Raw genomic sequence first — 19,742 nt, forward strand, 5'->3', positions numbered from 1 at the left:
AGAGGAGAAACCTTTCACTGCAATAGAACTGTTTTTACCTTCGATAAAAACGCTTCTTATCATATTAACCACATTCCCAGTGTCAACAGCGACCCCTGAAAGATGTTTCTCGACTATGAAAAGGCTAAAAGCTTACATAAGGAGTAAAATGGGAGATGAAAGACTTACTGGTCTTGCTCTAATGAGTGTTCATCATGATCTGGTGGTGCAACTAGATTGTGAAGAAATTATTAGTAAGTTAGCAGTAAGATGTAAAACACTAAATATAATACTTTAAATTAAAGTAATTAATGGTTATTTTTAAATTAACTTATGACCTGAAGTTACAGCAAAATGCCAAAGTGTCACAATTTAAATACAAAAACTAATATAATAATATTATTGCTTAATATAAATGATTAATAATGATATTCAAAAATATATATTTACCTCCAATGTTAGCTTACAATTAGTTGCTTTTTCATAAATAAATACCTCAACAGCTACAATACACATGTTTTATTTAAAAACACTTGGATCAATTAGTTTTTCTCTGCAGTTTTACCCGCATGTAATATGGATGCTAACATATTTGTGGGTTTTTTAATTTCTGCTTGATTGACTCTATTGTTAACAGCAAAACCTTTTTATGTGGTGAGTGAAGACATTTTTACCTTCCTAAATTATAGTGTTGCTCCTCCCCCCCCCCCCCCCCCCCCCCCCCCCCCCCGATGCAAAAGTTGTAGGTACGTTCCTGCAGAGTTAGCAGCATTTATTACTTACTGACATGATTTTAACCTAATGAAGGGAGGATAGAATGATAGCAAGACATAACTTGTAAAAATGAACAGAAAAGTTGAATAACTAATGCAGCACAGGAGAATGCAAATCTGGAAAGAGTGCTACACAGCTGGGGCCTTGTGTTTGCAAAGATCTTATGATGAAAAGAGCTAATGTGTTCCTGAATTGCAACATCATTTTGTTCTACAACCTGTTATTACATGTTTCTGTTTCCAAATGTTTGTTATGGCTCTTGATGCTCAAATTCTTATCAAAACACACCAATGATGGAAAAAACATTTTCCTCTTAACAGATTTCCTTATGAATTTCCAGATAAACATATCACCTACAAATCTGAGTTTGTATATGTTTTCCTACAGTAGAACTTTCAACACTCTTGAACATCTGTTGGAGTAATGATTTTTCAGCAACTTTTCAGCTATATAGAAACTTGCCTTTACATGACTTTATCAACAACATGAAACTGCCCTCGATTTCCTTATAAATATTTTCTGTATAACAACCTGCTAATTCCTGACATTAGTTTGACTATACCTTCTTTGATACAGTATTCCTAAATTTTTGTAACACTTTGTCATTTTGATCTACAATAAAGTCCACATTTGGTTCAATTGCAAGGTTAGTATATTTATTTCTAGTCTGTGCACATTGTTCAAATCCATTTATTTCTTTATTTATTTGTCCTCTGAATCAATCTTGTACAAGACATGCAATGGTAATGCACAAAACTTTCATTTTGTGTTGGAGAAGTCATAGTAAGGTATGATGCTTTGATGACATGAAACAACATGATGAAAATGTACATAACCTGATTTCACATACTTAAGCTTTATTACAATTTTATTTTAATTTCATATCACTGTAACACATATACACAATAAGTACACAGTTGGCATATTCATGGATTATGGCTTATTACAACAATATTATATGCACACTTAAAGTAGAGCACATGTGAACTGTGTTTTATTTGTCTCATAACATATGTAATCTAAATCATTTGATTAAACATACAGGAGACAAGTCAAATTGTGGTAAAATTTTCAGCATAAACCAAGAAACAGCTGATGTTAACACACAGCATCATAGTAATACTAATACACTTTTGTTATACATACATACAATAAAATCTAACACTTAATTACCCCTTGCTCAAACGATCATTTCATCCTCTATGAATTTTTCTATTGACTAGTAGAATTGCTCTCACAGAATCTGCTGTTGCCTCATTTTAAAATTTCTGCCTTATATTAAATGTGGTTTTGCCCTTAACTTGTTGCATATTGTCATCCCCCATACTGTGGAGCCCATGCATATAATTTCTAGTGGTGTGGGGGTAGCATAAAATTATTTTTGTTTATTGTGTTATATGTAGGGTTAAAATGATTCTCCTCAAATAATTTTTGTCTGCTGTGTAGGAAGGTTATAATTTCATAAATGTGTATGGAGGGAACAGTTAGGATTTGCAATTTTCAGTATAATGGTTGACAAGACAGTTTCAGTATTCAAGATACACTACTTGAACTTCCTGAGAAAATTATCCCATATCTAATGACAAATTTGAAATAACTATGGTAAGCAATTTTTCATGTATGCAAGTCAGTGGAATTTGCTAGTATTTTCAATACAAATGCAAAACTGCATAGCTTATTTGATAGGAAGTCAATAGTGTATTCCAGCACAAATTCTTGTCCACATTTAGTCCCAGGAATTTGACAATGTCAACTTCTTTCACAAGCTGATTGTTATGTTCTGTTTTGAGTTCCACACATTTTGAATGTCTGGTTTTGAAATGTACCATATGGGTTTTTGCAATGTTCAGTTTCAAACCATTTAACTGGAACTGGTTTTCTAAAGTATCCAGTGTGCTTACAATGGAGCTCAGAATTTTTTCTGCATCATCATGTTCAATTAATACAGAGCTATTGTCTGCAAACAGAACTGATGGGGAATTTATATTTATGGATAAGTCATTTAATTAGAATAGGAACAGGACTGGCCCCAAAATGGAGCCTTGAGACACACCTTGTAATACTGTACTCCATTCAGAATAATAATTCATTGCATGTGAGGTGATAGTTACCCTTCGTTTTCTGTAGTATAAGTATAATGTTAGCCAATTTAGAGGATTATTGTTAATCCTGTATCTGTCTAATTTGTAAATAAGCAAGACATGGTTCAAGGAGTCAAATCCTTTTGTGAGATCACAGAAGATACCTGCAACTTTATTCCTCTGATCCAATGAATTGCCTATCTTTTCAGTAAAGTTATTCACTGCATCCAGAGTGTTTATTCCTGGTTAAAATCCAAATTAGTAACTTATAATAATATAATTTTTTACAATAAAGTTTTTATCTGATCTACAGATACTTTCTCTAATACTTTTGACAGGACTGAAAGAATAGAAATAGGCTGATAGTTTCTCATGTCTTCCTTTGACCCTTTCTTGAAGAGAGATCTGAATTTGTTGTACTTCAAAACACTGGGAAAGCATCCCTGTTCAAAGGACTGGTTGAATATTTTTGTTAGGGGAGGTACTATTATGCCACACACTGTTTTAATGACTTTAATGGGTATCTCCTCCCATCCAGCAGCATTTTTATTTTTTAATGATAATATAACATTTTCACATAATTTATCATGACTTTTTTAAAATCCATAAATACCTAGCTTCTTGGTGGATTCCATAGGCATTCACTTTACTCCGATACACTGCTACATCAACATCTAAATTTGCCACATTTATGAAGAACTCATTTAAACACCCTGATATTTGAGCCAGATTTGTAATAAAGCTATCATCTACTTTAATCCTAGATATTTGCATAGTTGAGCATCATATAAACACAAGTTTTTTCACACATTTTACATTAGTGTTTATTGTTTATTTCTTTCACAGAATTCATTTTTACAATCAATTTATATTTGTGTCCATACATATGATCAAAATCCTTTCACAATAAGAAAATGGTCACACTCATCATTTGAATATTTGTGTTGTACGACATTATGTACTATTTCAGTATTATTGTTGCTTTTCATAAAAGCATTTCTACATCAGTCCAGAGTAAACATTAGTCCATCCAGTTTATTTTCTACCTCACTAAACCAAGTCACAATACGAGTTCTTATTCGCTCACACTTTTAAATGTTTATTTGAATATATTTTATATTTTGGAGAATCTGCCACTGTTTTCAGCCATTTGATTCAACATCTATACTCCACAAGCAATGTTTTGCTGTATGGTGGAAGTACTTTGCCTACCACTGTCACATCCCCCTATTGGTGTTCCAGTCACTTACGTTTCACAAGAAGAGCAATTGCAAATAAGCCCCCTTGTGAGCTCCAATCTCTCTAATTATATCTTCATGTTATTTTATAAGATATCCATAGGAGGAAGCAATAATTGGATGACTCTTCTAGGAATGTTCACTTCTGGAACTTTTAACAGTAGACCATACTGTGATGCAGAAAGCATCTCTTGCAGTGACTGCCACTGGAGTTGGCTGAGCATCTCCATGATGCTTTTGCATTTACTGAATTAACCTTATAATGAAATGTGTTGTTCTTTGGATCTTATCTATTTCCTTTGTCAATGCTATCTGGTATGGAACCCATACTGACAAGCAATATTCTAGTATTAGCTAAACAAGTGTTTTTTAAGCTATTTCCTTTGTTAATGGACTGTATTTCCTGAGAATTCTTCCAATGGATCTCAGTCTGGTCTCTGGATTAACTTTGAATAATTTTATACCTCCATTTCACATCAGATTGTTCCATATGCATACCCTAAAATATTTTACAGAATAAATGATTCCAGTAATTACGTTTCCATCAAATTTTAATAGTAGATCTACATCTATTCTCTACAAACCATGGTGAAGCACATGACAGAGGGTACATCACATAGTACCAGTTATTTCCTGTTTGAAACACATATGAGGTGTCACAAGAAATCATTTAAATGCCTCCGTGCATGCTGTAATTAATCTAATCTTGTCCTCATGACCCTATTGGAGAGATAAATAGATGGTTGTAATATATTTTTAGAGTCATCATTTAATGCCGAGTCTTGAAATTTTGTAAGCAGGTCACCTTGGGATAGCTTACATCTACCTTCAGGAGTCTGCCAGTTCAGCTTCTTCACTGTGACACTCTCCCATGGGTCAAACAAACCCGTGACCATTTGAGCTGCCCTTCTCTGTATATATTCAATACCCCTATTAATCTTGTTTGTTGTGGGTCCTAAACTCTTGAGTGATATTCTATGATGGGTTACATAAGTGATCCATAAGCAATCTCCTATGTAGACTAATTGCATTTCCCCATTATTCTACCAGTAAATCAGTCTACCACCTGCTTTACTCACAACTGTGCCTATGTGATCATTCCATTTCATAACCCTAAAAAATGGTACTCCCAGGTACGAGATGATGGATTACAGTTGTGAATTCAGTGACAATACAGTCTTTGGATACTACATTTTTCATTTGTGAAGTACACAATTTTACATTCCTGAACGTTTAAAGCAAGTTGCCAATCTTTTCTTCACTGTCAGATCTTATTGAGATGAAAATGAACATTTTTATATCTTTCTTCAGTCAGTATTTTATTAAAACTAAGTGAATCACCTGCAAAAATTTTCAGGTTACTTTTAATTCTATACTGAGGAACATTGATATACAATGTGAACAGCAAGGGTCCAGCACAGTTCCCTGGGACACACTCAAAGTTACTTATACATCTGTCTCCATCCTAGATAATATGCTACATCCGCCCTACCAAAGAAAACTCAACCCAATCATAAATTTTATTTGATACCCCATACAACCATATTTTTGGTAATAACTGTATATGTGGTACTGAACCAAATGCTTTTTGGTAATCTAGAAAAACTGCATCTACATAATTGCCCCAATCCAAAGCTTTCAATACGCCATGTATCAAAAGTGCAAGTTGGGTTTCATGTGATCAGTGTTTTGAGAATCAATGCTGGTTGGCATGTAGGAGGTCATTCTGTTAATTATGTTTGAGCTCAGAATAGTTTCTAAGATTCTACAACAAACTGAAGTCAAGGATACTGGACATTATATTGATCCTAAAAAGGCGCAAACATTTGCTCATTCCTGTTATGATCCACCTGTTCAATGAAAATTTGAATAAAGGTGTGTCTGAATTAAAATATACAGTAGTCAAGTTGTTGCTCAAAATAGGTAGTACCGTCAAAGTCAAAAACTACTAACTAGTCAACTAATTCTGGTCCTGAGCAATGTATTGGCAAAGATCACTGCACTAACATTAGAACACTTCCCAGTCAAAAAAAAGTGTTGCAAGGAATCCAACATGGTAATAGGAAAGGCTGTTTAACTGCTTCTGCCATATGTGACATAGAACATAAGGTATTTATGAAGTTAAATGAGAAAAGAAAGTATGGCATGTTTGTTACTAGGTCAGTCACATGCATTTAACACAGTATCTAATCAGCTGCTACTTGTTGAACTGGAAACTTGTGGTAGCAAAAGAATAGCCAAAAATCTTTTAAAGTCGTACCTGTAAGACAGATATCAGGCACACAATTCTCATTTAAAGTGAGCAACATTATTAAGAAGTATAGTTCCAGTCCACCAATAGTAAAGTGTGGTCTGTTCTGGGGCTTTTATTGTTCATATTATATATAAATGACCTCCATAAAAACACGGGAGAAACAAACAGTACGCCGGGAAAATTTCAAACATCACATGTAAATGACCTGTCCATAAAACACAACAGCCAGTTACTGAATTACACAAATGACAGAATAGTTGTTAATGGGGCCCCAGCATCAACAATCTGGCCCAAAATTGTAGTGATGTCTTACTTGAATTGAACAATTACTTCTGAAAAAATCATTTAACCCTAAACATCAGTCAGACTAGTTTAATTGACTTTTCAGCACACCACAAACCTGCTGAATGGAAATTCTGTACTGTGTCTGATGGTACACAAATAAAACTGTATGATAAAAGGGCTTTCCTTGGCATGATGTTAGACCATCATCTCTCTTGGGAGCATCATACTGATTTCTTGTGGTAAAAATTAAGCAAATCAATTTATGCAATCAGGACAGTGGCACAAGTTCTTAATTATAAGCAAATTAGTGTTATCTACTATGCTTTAGTTTGTCCACATTTCACTTATGAAATTAAAGTGTGGAGATGTGCTGCTGCCAAGCTTGTAAATAGGGTATTCATCATTTAAAAAAAGGCAGTTATAATGTGTCTGCAGATTTGCAATTTGTTTGCAGATGACACCAGCCTATTAACTGAAGAAAATAAAGAAGAAAATCTTATGCATCTGTGAAACATATTATGAAAGAAGTGTCTGAATGGTTTACCAGAAACAGGCTGGTAGTTAATCCCCCAAAAACAGTACTCATGAATTTCCACACAGATCAAAATAAAAATGCAGCACAGCCATAATATGTATAGATAAACAAAACATTAGTGCTGTCACTGAAACTAAGTTTCTCGGGATTCATACCCAGGAAAATCTTAAATGGAGCTCTCATATCACATCCCTAAATTCAAAACTGGCAAAACTGAGCTATAGTGAAGAAACAGTTAGGGCTGTGTTCTTTGCTAGTGTATATTCAATACTTAAGTATGGTATCATTTTCCGGGGAAATGTACACCAGGCCATAGCAGTTTTCAGGAAACAAATGGCAATCATAAGAATAATGAAACAAGCAAGTAGCAGAAATCATGCAAGCCTGTCTTTAAAAATCTAAAGATCTTAACCCTTTCCTGCATTTATATACTGGAAGTAGTGATGCACGTAAACACAAGTACACTGAGAAAAGAAAACTGTTTTCCTCAAAACAAAAAGTGTCCATGATCACAGTACAAGGTCAGATGGTGATATACATATTAGTCATTGTAGCACCACATTATGCCAAAAAGGTGTATATCATGTAGGAACAAATCTATACAACAGATAATCAAGACATACAAAATCTCTTCCTGACCTACAGATCTTTAAAAAGTCTGTAACAGACTGCCTTCTGAGAAACTGCTGCTATTCAATCTGAAGGTATCTTATGAAAGAAAAAAGGGAATTTGTATATTTAACTGTAAAAATAAATTATAAATATTGTAATCTTACCCTCCCTCACAAAATTTGTTGATTGTCACTCTTTTCAAAATAACTAATTCTTTTAATAAGGTTTGCGAGTAGTAAGATGTACAAATAACTTTTTTACTTATCTTCTTTTCTCATAGTTGGCTCCAGTATGTCACTTATAGGGGTTAATTCTCAAGGCTAAAATTTTTGACATTGTAGGTTCCAAATGACATGATAACTACTGAAGAGCTGTCTGTTTTTATCTTGATTTTTATTTTTTCACATTTTTCAATATCACACCATCTTTACAATCTCCACTTTTAAATCAGAAATTACATTCTTATTACCAAAATTAAAAACATGTCCAACCATATCAGATGCATGCCCACTACTAACTCATTCTATGGTACTAACAATATTCCAAAGAGTTTACAAACTTCCTTGACAAAAGAAGAATCTTCACCAAGTTATATCATTATTTTATAAATGAGTCCAGAAATAAATTTAATAATTAGCATCAGATCATGCAATTAATAATATGAATTTTCAGTGTGCAGATATTTTGTGATTTCAGATGTTTCTAAAAGAAGAGTAATTTTAACTGTACATACAGTGTTGGTACATGTTGATTGTAACAAATTTATTTTTTTTCTACATTTTAGCCCAAAATATAATACATCATGCATAAAAGCATAAGAAATTCCTTTAGAAAACAGCTGGGGTAGTATTAACTTGTACAAGATTTGAAAATATTTTTGGTATCGATTACGTATGTTGAATGAAGTTAATTTTAAAAGAGGGTGTCCCTTTACAATACCCCCTCACAAAATGTGGAAACAATGTGTTTATGAAATTTTGTGAGAGATTATAAGGTTTACCAAAAAGTGAACAAAATGATGTCAAAAGATAGAATACACATGTATAGAAGTATCTGATACATAACATATTACAGAAAACTTAAGAAAAATATTTCCTATACAAGTCATAATCTATACATATATGAGGACATGGCATTCAGATTTTCAGATCTGTGGAACATTCTGTCACAAGACAATTGATACAAAGTCAAAACTACAACATTGCAATACTAAACTATATAAATAAATACAGAGACAATGTAAATTACTAAAATTATAAATTGCAACTTTAGATCCATAAAATCACAACTTAAAAATCTTCAAAGGAGAAGAGAAAAAAATTCAGAGCCTAAATATACAATGAGTGAGTCAACTCGAAAAACTCACAGTGCCGTGCACAGACCAGAAGAATATATTCAACCATGAGTAGGAATATTGTACAAAATCAATCAGCCACATAAACCAGATTATTTAAGGATATGTTGACTCATGAAAGGACAAAATAATGAAAAAATATTAGGGTCTAAGCTTACAGTTGGGGATTGTCCCATGACTCGAAACCACACCTGTTACAAACCAGCAAAAAATGTTTCGACACAACAAAATGAGTAAAGTTCATAATCATAAATACAGGTAAACAGAGTCATAATTAGCTTTGAATGATGACATAATTCAGTAGCTTGAGAACCAAAAACAGTGTATGAAAGCAGACATGTATAAATCTTGTTATATTGTCTATACTAGTAAATGTCTTTCACACTATTTGCTAATTGACCCTACAGACTAACCTACATACATAGAGACCTAGAAGATTCATTTACAATTGATAAAAAAAAATACCTACTGATTTAAAGCTGCATAATGCGTTGGATAGTCAATCCCCCGACTTGAAGAAAACATGCATTTATGCTGAATAACACTGTCTTTAGCAGACTTGGCTAACAGCTCACAAACATCAGTCACAACACAGATCCAATCAACAGGTACTTGACTACAGTACCCAGCACCCATGATCTCTTGTAAGTTTACTGGTCCAGCAGGGTACAGCCATACAGCAGTTTGGGGAGTAGATCTGCCAACACCTCTAAGATTCCTCCCTACAGTTCTCATCCCATGCTCAAACAGATAGGTAATTTCCTGTCTGGCATACGCGTCAAATCATGAAACATTGTTTTGTGTACTAAATATGTGGTCAATACCTTCTTCACATCACATGACATATGCTCTCCCTATTTACATTCCAAAAGCAATTATGAAAGATTTACATCAGATAAGACTAAAAATTGCTCACACATGAAACATTAATAATCATAGTTAAATGCAATGAGAAAATGAACTAGCAAGGCAATACACAGATATACTAAGATATGATTCCTAATGTTTGCACTACAAATTATGAACATTGTCCCACTTCAAAATTGTAAAAGGATCTACTCATTTAGTCTCGGGTATATATGTATCAAACTTGAAAACACAAATCTATTACAAAACATAATTATATAGTGTATCATAGATTTAAATTCAGTCAATAGATAAGACATACCTTTAGAAATCACTTCATTTTACATAATAAACAAAACAAAATTATATAGTCTTTATAAATCTACAAAGATACTGTATATTTTCTTCTAGACTAGGAGTCATTATGCATCCATGTTCATAGGTCTTGTTCTCTTTGACATTTCACATACTTGCTTTGCTTACCAGTAGCTCATTTTACTTTTGCATGTACAATGGATGTCTCCACAGAATTCTTCCTATACTTGATCTTGTCTCTAAATTGTTCTGATATGCCACAAATTGGGCTACCTGTATTTCAGTCGAACTGTTCCCTTCCCACTGAACAATCTTAGTCATAATGTAAGGACATCCAAAATCTGACTCATCATCTATTTTATTAGACACTTCACGTAAAAGACCACTTTTCATTTCATCAAATTCTACATCCGCACTGCAGGGTTTTATCAATTTTACTGGTATTGTAGTTTTATTTTGGTTACAATGAATGGATCCCATAGCACAACTAACATCACTTATTACAGAAGGAACACAAAATATATCACTGTCAAAATTACACTTCCTACTTATACCTTCTTTCACTTTATTCCACAAATCTGGATACAAGTTTTGACTAACCATAGCTAACTTATTCCAGAATGCACATTTATGTATGTTATCATCAATCTGGTCCCAAAAAAACTTCAAAAAGTTTTCACCTTTATTCTCTAGGCTTACAGATAACTCACCTTTACTCTTTGGATCATTACTCTGTATGACATTAATGAAAAACTGCTTCACCTGGACTGGTATTTCATGACTGTCACTTACATCATCACATACCTCACTTACCTTACCTGTATTGTCAACATCATTCACAAATAACTCTGAAACTTCATTATTCTTAAATTCCACAAATACCTGATACTCATCATCACCATCATCATTATTATCATCATCATCATATTCTTCCTAAATTGCTTTCTCAACAACATCATTAACAACACAAGTCTCATCTCCATCAAAGTCATTCACCTCACCTACATTCATTTGCAATAAACTACCGGTCTCAGACTTACCAACTTCAATTATTTCACAGCTTTCATTCACATCTACATCAAAAATGCCATCTAGTTCCAATCCAATACAGTCATCACCTGATTTACATACTTCAATAACCCTGTTTACTGACCAAGAGAAAAAAATCTTTAGTACATACTACACCAAAATTCTCACTAATCTCAGTTTCTGGTTTGTGATTAGTACCTACATTACTATAATTAAACATAATACCTCAAAACTTTTTATCAAAACATAAATGAGAAATCTGATATTCCTTCTGTTCAACTTCAGATACCTGTGCCATATTATTAGCACTGTTGTTACTGTCTAATAGTAAGTGTAAATTAGAGGTCCTGTGCTTGTTGTGTTTCCTCACCCCAAAACTGTGGACCTCCATTGAGGCGGACAGCCATTTCCTGAGTAGTTACCTCTATGATTGTTTCTTCTATTAAACTGCTCAATGTTTTCCCAATTATTTCTATTCTGCTGATGTTAAAATTTCTGTCTCTGTTAACATTTTGACCCTGATAGAAGTTACCAATATCTCTGTTTCTGCAGCTATTCCCATTGTGATTTCTGTCATTTTGATTATTATTGTACATACGTCTTTCGACTGTACCATTCAGCCTGTCAACATATCATAAAAATTGTTCAAGACAATCATAATTTCCATGTATTAAATCTTACTGCAACCTTTCTGGTAATCTCCTGTTAAGAGCATCAGTCAGTGTCATTTCGTCAAATGGTTTGTCAAGGTGTGTTAATTTCTTATGTTAGTTCTTATGAAACTCTTTCAGAGTACCATCCCTTTCCTATAATGAGGACCATTCAAAAATTAATTTTTAATTCTCCCCTGTTCAGCTTCTGATCAACTTTTTCCAAAACTTTGAAATGTTTCCCACTGACTTAAATTTGAATTTACCCAAAACAGAGCTTTGCCTTCAAGACATCTTTTAACAAATTTAATTTTTTGAGTTTCACTCATGTCTGACACAAAATTATCTATACAGTGGTGCAGAAAATCCACTGGATGTAAATTATCTGATGGAAAACTTTTGGTAGGAATGCTGTATGATGCAATAACATTGTTTGCATACAGGTTTTTGTGAATAAAATTTTCCTGAAACACTAAATTTTTTGGATCTAAAACACTTAGATTAGTCTGCATATTGTTTTCACCTTTAAAATTTTTTGAAGTTCTGTTCCATTTTCTCCACTACAGCCTTCTGTTCAACTCTGCCATCATTAACACTTTGTCTGCTTTGCAGATTTGACAATGAACTAATTTTCTAAGATATTACCTTTTTCATTCACACTTTTTATCCCAATGACAACCCATTTTTTAGTTCTGAAACCTGATTACAAAGTTGGTCTATTTGGTATTGTACCCTATCCATTTTAATATTGTTTTCAGTTTTTAGGTCATTTCATTGTCCTTGTAGTGAAGTAAATTTTTCAACTGATCATTAACTGCGCTAAATTTGCTATTATTATCTGTCTTCATTTCCTCTAGTTTAGTCAAAATTAACTGAAGAACATCAGTTTGTACTATATCTTTTCTGACTACACTTACACTCAGTTGAAACATCTCCTGGCTAGGTCCTACAGCTTTCACTTCCACATCACTGCTACCTTCATCTCTTTTCATTTTGTTAACAATCACATGAGTCCACAAACAAATTAATTTCACAAATAATTTGCACTTATCTTTCCTTTTTGATGTCCCTATAGTAGTTGTAAAGTACTCTTTCATTCGATCTGGTCCATCATCGTTGGTTGTATCTCATCACTGTTGATACGATTTTGTTGGTTGGCTCTTGATCTTGTTTGTTCACAAGATCAGAAATTCATTCATATACACACATCAAAAAAAGTTTTGCATCACTCCAGTTCCCAGAAATCCTGAGGATAGATGTTGACTGTGGGCATTGTATCACAGACACAGTCCCTTTGACTGTTCAGAGATGTAAGCAACCATGCATGGGCAGTGCCTGTTAGATGGAGGGGATCCAACAGCCGATCAGTTCCAGTCATTCCACCAGGAAGGAGGTACAGGACTCATGTTGTCTGTCATTCAACCATGCCTAGATGGTCAATACCATGGTTTGATCATGTCCACATTGTTACTTTGCGCCAGGAAGAGCTCTCAACAAGGGGAGTTTCCAGGCATCTTGGAGCGAACCAAAGTGATGTTCAGACATGGAGGAGGTACAGAGAAACAGAAACTGTCAATGACATGCTTTGGTCAAGCTGCCCAAGGGCTACTACTGCAGTGGATGTCTGCTACCTATGGGTTATGGCTTGGAGAAACCCTGGCAGCAAGACCACCATGTTGAATAATGCTTTTCGTGCAACCACAGGACATCATGTTATAACTCAAACTGTGCACAATAGGCTACATGATGTGCAACTTCACTCCTGATGACCATGGTGTGATCCATCTTTGCAACCACAACACCATGCAACATGGTACAGATGGACTCAACAACATGCTGAATGGACTGCTCAGGATTGGCATCACGTTCTCTTCACTGATGAGTGTCACATATGCCTTCAACCAGACAATCATCAGAGAAGTGTTTGAAGGCAACCTGGTCAGGCTGAACACCTTAGACACACTGTCTAGTGAGTGCAGCAAGGTGGAGGTTCCTTGCTGTTTTGTGGTGGCATTATGTGGGGTCAACGTACGCCGCTGGTGGTCATGGAAGGTGCAATAATGGCTGTGTGATACATGAATGCCATCCTCTGACCAATAGTTCAACAATATTGGCAGCATATTGGTGAGGCATTCATCTTCATGGACGACAAATCACACCCCCATCGTGCACATCTTGTGAAAGACTTCCTTCAGGATAACGACATCGCTCAACTAGAGTGGCCAGCATTTTCTCCATACATGAACCCTATCAAACATGCCTAGGGTGGATTCAAAAGGCCTGTTTATGGATGATGTGACCCACCAACCACTCTGAGGGATCTATGCTAAACACCACCATTGAGAAGTGGGACAATGTGAACCAACAGTGCCTTGATGAACTTGTGGATAGTATGCCATGTCGAATCCAGGCATGCATCAGTGCAAGAGAACATGCTACTAGCTATTAGAGTTACCAGTGTGAACAGCAATCTGAACCACCACCTCTGAAGGTCTCACTGTATGGTGGTACAACATGCATTGTGTGGGTTTCATTATATAGGACATATCATCAGAATGCAGGACTTTCCACCACTATAAATAAATAATGCTGTGTGACTAGGGCCTCCCATTGGGTAGACCGTTCACCTGGTGCAAGTCTATCGAGTTGATGCCACTTTCGCAACTTGCACATCGATGGGGATGAAATGGTGATGATTAGGACAACACAACACTGAGTCCCTGAGTGGAGAAAATCTCTGACCCAGCCGGGAATTGAACCCAGGCCCTTAGGATTGACATTCTGTCGCGCTGACCACTCAGCTACTGGGGGTGGACTTTCCACTGTTGTAATGGTGGGAATCAAATCCGAGTTACTCAATGAGTTGAACAAGAGTATTTAGGAGAAAGTTTCAGCAGACTGTTTGGCTTGGTTTATTTGTTCAGCTGTAACCATGTAGAGGAGAAAGTATTTGAACAGTCCAGATATATTTTCTTATATTTGTGGATGTTTTATGATAGCCTCTCTGAGACAGAACATAACCTCATTTGTTAAAAGTGTCTCTTTTGCTTATTTTGTAGTGAAACTAGCAGATTAAGATAAATCTTGGGCCCTTCATAGCATAAAGTGTGTAACATCTGTGTTGTGGATTTAAGAAACTGGTCAAAGGGAAAATTAAAGTCCATTACTCTTTGAGTTCCAATGGTGTGGGTTTGATTAAAGAACCACCTAAATGACTGTTACTTCTGCATTTGCAAAGTAAAAGGCTTCAAGGCACCAAAAATGAGTGGAATGATTTATACTGATATGGAGTCTGCTAGAAAAGCTCTACTACATGGTTCTGGTGTTACTGTACCTTTCTCTCCAAAGAAACTTCAGATAATGCATTCTTAATCAAGTAGTACATCAGATGTTTCTTGTAAATATCCTGATAGGGCAGGTGTGCTAGACACATCCCAACATTTTGTACAATTTGAGCTAAGCAATCTGGTCAGAGAGTTGAATCTTTCAACTCCACAACTCCCAGTTCAAAGGCTCTAAGAAAAGAACTTACTCACTTCAGGAACGTATGTAACATTTTATAAGCACAGTGATCATTTTGCCATAACCACACCATGATCACTAATGCTAGTTTCAATGTAGGCATCATAAAATTCTTCAGGTCTATTTACTGGACATTAGATCTAATATATTTCCGTCATGAGTGGGGTTCTGGGCCATGTGTTCTAGGCAGTTTTCAGGGAAGCATTTGATAATATTTCACAGGATGTCTTATTTTATCAATTGATTGTTGGTTGATTAAAGTCTCTACAGAAGATTATAGTATGACTGGGGAACTTCAGTACAAGTTAACTGAGGTTTTCTCTAAAGTTTTCAATAACATCAGGTGGTGAGTCTGGTTGGTGATAGAAGGATCCAGTTACATATTATGCCCACCCTTGATACTGAGTCTTGCCCAAACAATCTTGCAAACAGCTTCAATTTTTATCTCTATTGATCTGTGTCCTGTCTACTGCAATAAATACACCATCTCCATGTCTCATTAGTCTACCCTTTTTCACAAAAATCTCAATGACATCAACTTAAAGTTTTAACCAGCTTTCTGTAGCTAGGATCATGTGAGCTTCACTGCTTTTCAGGAGTGCTTCAAACACTGGTACTTTGTTGCGAATGCTTCAGCACTTAACTACTAGTATATTTGTACTCTTGCCTATGGGGAACACCTTTTGAATCTTACACTAATAGCTCTGTGTCCCCTACAACTGTAATTATCTAGACTGGATGGAGAGCCATCTAATTTGAAAAACCCTTGTGTGCACCATGCACAGTCAGCTGCCTGGTAGCAGCCTCTGATGTGTAGTGAATGGCTGACCTATAGGAGGATCCTACAATTCTCAACCCTATGATACAAAGCTAGAAATGTGCTGCCTAGATTGCCACATAACCTTCAAAGTCTATGGTTCAATCCTTCCACTTGACTGAGAAAGGGGGAACCATGGTCACTTCTACAGACAATGCTGCAAATTGTTAGCTTTGTTGAAACTCCATGCACATGGCCAATCTTCTCAATTTTCTCTTGCAATCACTGTAATGATTCAAGTATGACTTCAGAATACAGATGACAGGCATTGTTTGCTCTAAAATGGGCCACAATCTGAAGTTGGATCCACCCTGTACTGTACAGCTGGTGCAAAGCTGTTGAGTGAGGCTGCTGGGCACATACTCTGAGTCCACATGGTGTTCGTTCCTGTCTCTTGCTGCCATTTCCCTAAAGAGTACAGCTATTCACTATACATTTGAACGGCTGATGGTTAATATGTCCAATCCTCTTGAGTTTGTCTCCTGTTGAGACAGGACAAATCAAGTTCCCCAGCAGGTGAAATGAGTACCAATGACAGAGTTTCAATTTCAGGGAGAGACAGTGCTTCAAACCTGTTGATTAGGGGTCAGCGTAACACCCCGAGTTCTCCCTGATCCCTGCTTAGCCTGTACAGGGCACCTATACCTTTCACTGACATGCCACTAGTAGTCTAATGGATTAGTAATGATGGATCCAGGATCCACAGATGAGGAAAGTACTTGAGGTATGTTTGGTACCTGGGAAGCTCTCCCAAGACACAGTTTCACAGCAGCTCCCCAAGGGGCCCACTATTTGCTTTTATTTACAAATTTGGCTGTACTTGTAGCTGTAATTTTTTTTGACTAATCACTATGCTAGTGTCTGCAGACGAAAATGTAAATTTACCGGAAGACGATGAATTGAAGAGGACTGTATAATGGTTTGAATCCACTCAGATTGTAATGAAACATGAGAGTTGAGATAATCCCTTATTATTCATAGGTAAGTTAACAATAAAAATATACATCTTTGCCATTTACATGGCATGTGCGGCCATGAGCTAAGGACAGTTGTCCAACCAACAGCCTATTCACCACTGCCAAATCCCTCCCTCATTGTGGCGAGTGTACCATTAGGTGCCTTTGGAAGGGTGGCCCACAGACCACTATCCCTCATGTACAGATATCTCCAGAGAGGGCAGCACTGTCCAGAGACTCAGGCCAATGTATCAACCAAACATACCAGCTGCCAAAGAAATATTAATTTCTTTCCAGAATAATACAAGTAACACAAGTCCTGCTAAACCACAGTATATAACACAAGTAAATACACACAACGTTACACCCTTCAACCAGGTATTCTCTCCATAGAGTTTGTAACTGGTACCTGGAAATCATGATCGCATAAATAAAAATACATTTAAACATAAAAAATGATGAAGTACACTGAGCCTGCTGCAAGGTACATACAAGACAAAAGGAGAAAAACACACAAATGAAAACCATGAATACATTGATCACTTTTGTATCACTTGATGCAGGACAAAGCTTGCAGATTACTCCTCCTGCACAGGCCATGAAGGCCCAAAGGTGCCAACTGGCCATCGTGTCATCCTCAGCCCATGGCGTCACTGGATACGGATATGGAGGGGCATGTGGGCAGCACACTGCTCTCCTAGCTGTATGTCAGTTTCCAAGACCAGAGCCACTACTCCTCAATCAAGTAGCTCCTCAGTTTGCCTCACAAGGACTAAGTGCACCCCACTTGCCAACAGCACTCAGCAGATTGGATGGTCACCCATCCAAGTGCTAGCCCAGCCCGACAGCGCTTAACTTCGGGGATCTGACAGGAACCGGTGTTACCACTGCGGTAAGGCTGTTGGCCTAAAGCTTGCAGATTGGTCTCTTGAAAACCCTTGCAGTGTGCGAATAGTGGCCACTTGCACCATTCTCTCACACCCAGGGTGGACTTCTTCAATCATGGCCGGCTTCCAACATAGGGCTGGCAGGTTATCTTCTCTTACTATGACCAATGCACCACGTTGCACATTCTGACTTGAGACAGACAACTTGGCCCACTGCTGCAGACGATGCAGGTAGTCAGATGACCAGCACCACCAAAAGAACTGGAAGCCTTGCTGCAGTAGTTCCCACCTTGTGAGCAAGATGAGGTTGGCTGTACTGAGATCTGGCTGAGGGATTGTTGTGATTAGGGTTCCAATCAGGAAATGACCTGGAGTGTGGTCTTGGGGATCAGTAGGATTGCAAAACAGTGGAATGAGAGGAGGAGAGTTCTACATCTATGTGATTACTCTGCTATTCACAATTAAGTGTCTGGCAGAGGGTTCAATGAAACACCTTCAAGCTGCCTCAACCATTCCATTGTCGGACAATGTGCGGGAAAAAGAAGCACATAAATTTTTTGGTGTGAGCCCTGATTTCTGTTATTTTATCATGATGATCATTTCTCCCTATTTAGGTAGGTGCCAACGGAATGTTTTTGCAATCGGATGAGAAGATCCCATCACAACAAAAAATGCCTTTGTTTTAATGATGGCCATTCCAATTCATGTATCATGTCTGTGGCACCATCTCCCCTATTTTGTGATAACACAAAACAAACTGCCTTCTAGAACTTTTTCAATGTCATCCGTCAGTCCCACCTGATGTGGATCCCACACCACAGAGCAATACTCTAGACTAGGGTAGACAAGTGTGGTGTAAGCAGTCTCTTTAGTAGATCTGTTGCACCTTCTAAGTGTTCTGCTGATGAATCACAGTCTTTGATTTCTCTATGCACAACATTATCTAAGTGATTGTTCCAATTTATGTTACTTGTAATTGTAATCCCTAAGTATTTAGTTGAATTTACAGCCTTCAGATTTGTGTGACTTATTGTGTAATCGAAATTTAGCAGATTTCTTTCAGTACTCATGTGAGTAACTTCACACTTTTCTTTATTCAGGGTCAATTGCCACTTTTTGCACCACACAGATATCTTATGTAAAACATTTTGTAATTTGTTTTGGTCATCTGATGACTTTACAAGATAGTAAATGCCAGCATCATCTGCAAATAATCTAAGAGGGCTACTCGGATTGTCTCCAATGTTGTTAATATAGATCAGGAATAATAGAGGGCCTATGACACTTCCTTGGGGAACACTGGATATTACTTCTGTTTTACTTAATGACTTTCCATCTATTGCTACGCACTGTTACCTTTCTGACAGGAAATCATGAATCAAGTGGCCAAACTGAGTTCAAGCAAGCCTCAATCTGACAAGTCAAGGTTGTCAACTAACTCTTTTAATAATCATCAAGAGGAGTAAGATGTTTTTTCAATATTACACTGTCTTTACAATCTGCACCTTTAAATCAGAAATTACATTTGTATTGCCACAATTAAAAACATGTCCAATCACAACACAGGTATGCTCACTACTAACTCATTCTGCAGTACTAACAATATTC

At 36.4% G+C, this 19,742-nt stretch overlaps 1 pseudogene; it reads right to left on the reverse strand.

Moving 5' to 3' along the window:
• Nucleotides 1-18,035: 18,035 nt before the first annotated feature.
• LOC126098542 (5S ribosomal RNA) lies at nucleotides 18,036-18,153 on the reverse strand (annotated as a pseudogene).
• Between the last annotated feature and the right edge of the window lie 1,589 nt (nucleotides 18,154-19,742).

The sequence above is a fragment of the Schistocerca cancellata genome, chromosome 1 (assembly GCF_023864275.1).
Source record: "Schistocerca cancellata isolate TAMUIC-IGC-003103 chromosome 1, iqSchCanc2.1, whole genome shotgun sequence".
Lineage (NCBI taxonomy): Eukaryota > Metazoa > Arthropoda > Insecta > Orthoptera > Acrididae > Schistocerca > Schistocerca cancellata.